At 36.2% G+C, this 3,051-nt stretch overlaps 1 protein-coding gene and 1 long non-coding RNA gene across 2 annotated transcripts in view; one reads left to right on the forward strand and one right to left on the reverse strand.

Moving 5' to 3' along the window:
• LOC106874518 (5'-AMP-activated serine/threonine-protein kinase catalytic subunit alpha) overlaps nt 1-3,051 on the reverse strand; it is a 616,447-nt gene that overhangs the window by 264,013 nt on the left and 349,383 nt on the right. The gene's annotated exons all lie outside the window — the stretch shown is intronic.
• LOC128248390 (uncharacterized) overlaps nt 1,057-3,051 on the forward strand; it is a 10,860-nt gene continuing 8,865 nt past the window's right edge. Inside the window, exon 1 of the long non-coding RNA XR_008264632.1 lies at nt 1,057-2,313. This is a non-coding gene — a long non-coding RNA (uncharacterized LOC128248390). The remainder of the gene's footprint in view (nt 2,314-3,051) is intronic.

Raw genomic sequence — 3,051 nt, forward strand, 5'->3', positions numbered from 1 at the left:
TATATATATATATATATATATATATATATATACATATACATACGTACATACATACATACGTACATACATACATACATACATACATACATACATACATACATACATACATACATACATACATACACAGCTCTTATTATATATATAAAATTCCTTCATATAAAAAGTCTTGTTGCTCTACCCCTTAAATTCGAATAAAAGCAAAGTTTTCAATCGATTCGTGGCCGATGAACTAAATATGAACCATATATTTGGACTAATATAAGAAACAATTATTTTTAATGACAATAATTAATACCGTAAATTGTAGAAGCGGTAGAGACCTAAATTAAGTATTTTGAAATATTTAGTATCGTCCCATTATGTTTTGTCTCTCTTCAAATCCACTCGATTTCGCCAATACCTTCCATCTCTCAAGGGTCAGTCAGATAATTGCCAACCATAGAATATTATCTTCTCAATCAACGATAAAAAAAAACACCCATCAGAAATATTTGTTGTCTTTACAAGAACCAATCATTAACCATAAAGAAAGTGGATTATCAGTTAATGATTCCTTGACAAAATAATATAAATAGCAATACCTTAATGGTCTTGGGAAATGCACGAACATCTCCATATTTCATTTTACTACGCATTTTATACGAAGCATTAGTCTTAATTCAAATGAGGTCTACATCAAAATATATAGTTACGTTCTCTAAATGTTCCTTCTTTAAACTTTTCAATTCGTTAAAACTAACAGCTATTTTCACTTCACATATATTACAGTAATTAATTATTTATAATTTATAACTTCATTACACACAAAAAACACACGCACACACACGCGCGCATGTATATACATGTATGTGTGTGTGTGTGTGTGTGTATGTACGTGCATGCGCGTACACATACAAATACACACTTTATTTGCTTACACTGTATGTGCCTATCCCTCTTTTATTCCATTTTCATTCTTCTTGTCTTCCCCATCTAATTTTGTCTGCCCTTTCAGAGTCTGTTTTCATTTCGCTACCCCCGCTCTTTCTTTCTCTTTCTTACTCACTCTTTCTCATTCCCTATCTATCCATTTCTTGCTTTCGTTCGCTCTTTCTCTTATGCTTTCTCTGTCGTCTCATTTTAAGTCATAATTAATAGCTCTATTTCTCATATGAATACTCCTCCCACTATCTCCGCTTTTGTTGCTCTATCGATTTATTTCCCCTTTCACCTTCTCCTCTATTCATCATAATACGACGTCAATTAGTATCGACAGCACTCCGTTCGGACTGGAGACGAAGATAACAGCTTGACAACACAGAGAAACTCGGTGAATTTTATCGACTGGTCATTAAACTTTCTGCTTTAAGTATTTACCAATTCACTGTCCCTATCATTCATTATCTCTATCCTCTCTTACACTATTTCCACCCTTCTTTTTTTTTTTCCCTCAGTAGCAAGACCCAATGGCGACATAGCAACTGCAAATAAACTTCTATGATCTATTCATGAAAAGACCCAAGATTATAAAAGTGAGATTATTTAGCAACCGGATATGACGTATAAACGCACTAAACATCGCAATTTTGTAAAAGAATTTCTTGCAAGCAAAGACAAAATTGTCAAGCTCGTTATACTCACGATTTAAGTTCACTGACAGAAAAAGAAGGAACAACAGAAACGCTATATTCACAGTTAGTTCGGTGACAAGCTGCCTACATCCGTTTTTAGCTGTACACCAAGGCAAGTCCGACAGGATGGGTAAACAATGAGGAAAAGAAGTAAGGAAAAAAAAAAAAACAGAAGAAAAGAAGCCAAGAGAGAAAGAGAGAGAAACATCGAAAAGAAAGCAAACGCGCGCGCGCACGCACACTTTGAGAATAAGCTACTTATTGTAGTTTGTGTCTCAGTGATATTAAGCAAACAGATGGAACTTATTTCAGAGGTCAGGTTTCCTTTGTACTCACTTTATTATTCATTGTAACAAATCTAAGCATAAGCATCTTAGAAAAGCCAAAAAAAACAAAACAAAAAAAAAACAAAAAAAAACAAAAAAAACAAAGACGCATTTGCATACCTAATAATATCTAATACAGATTCGACGCAATTGAAGTTTAATCGAAATCATGAGTAAAGCGAAATAACAGCGATTGTGGTGATGATGATGATGATGATGATGATGATGATGATGACGACGACGATGGTGATGACGATGATATGATGATGATGATGATCATGGTAGCGTTGCTGTGTATATTTTCATACTTGTAGTCACTAGACAGCTGTTACGCTAGGACAAAACTCTGAAGGTTTCGGTCAAACCAGTCTATCCAGGTACATATTTTGAAATCATGGTACTCATTTTATCGGTATCTTCTTCACGAACTGTTTGGTTATGTTAATAGGACTGCACACAAGCACACAGTCTCTCTTTCACGCATTCACTCCCTCCCTCCCTCACTCACTCACCCACTCTCTCACTCACTCACTCGCTCTCTCACTCACTCTCACGCTTAGTCACATAATTCATGCATACATACATACATACATACGTACATACATACATACATACATACATATATACATACGTATATACATACATACATACATACGTACATACATACATACACGCGCGCGTTCATACATACGTATGCAAGTACGAACAGACATACAAACATATATACAGATAACAGCTATGTATGATGGGCTTCTACACAGTTCTAATTAAGTTTACTCACAAGTTTGTGAATGAATCTGACCGAGGGCTGTTAGGAGACACTTACTCAAGATGCTATTGTGGGACTGAATTCGAAGCCACGTGCTTGAGAAACCAACTCTTTAACCATGCACTGGTACCGTTGCGCGTGCATGTGTGTGTTTGCACACACACGCACACGCACGCATACAGACGCACGCGCGCGCACAAATACACACACACGCACAGACACACACACATACACACACCCACACACACACACAGACACACACACACACACACACACACACACACACACACACACACACGCATCACAAATGGTCATAAAGTGATAGCTAAAGTTATCCACATATACG

The sequence above is a fragment of the Octopus bimaculoides genome, chromosome 7, assembly GCF_001194135.2.
Source record: "Octopus bimaculoides isolate UCB-OBI-ISO-001 chromosome 7, ASM119413v2, whole genome shotgun sequence".
In the NCBI taxonomy this organism is placed as follows: Eukaryota; Metazoa; Mollusca; class Cephalopoda; order Octopoda; family Octopodidae; genus Octopus; species Octopus bimaculoides.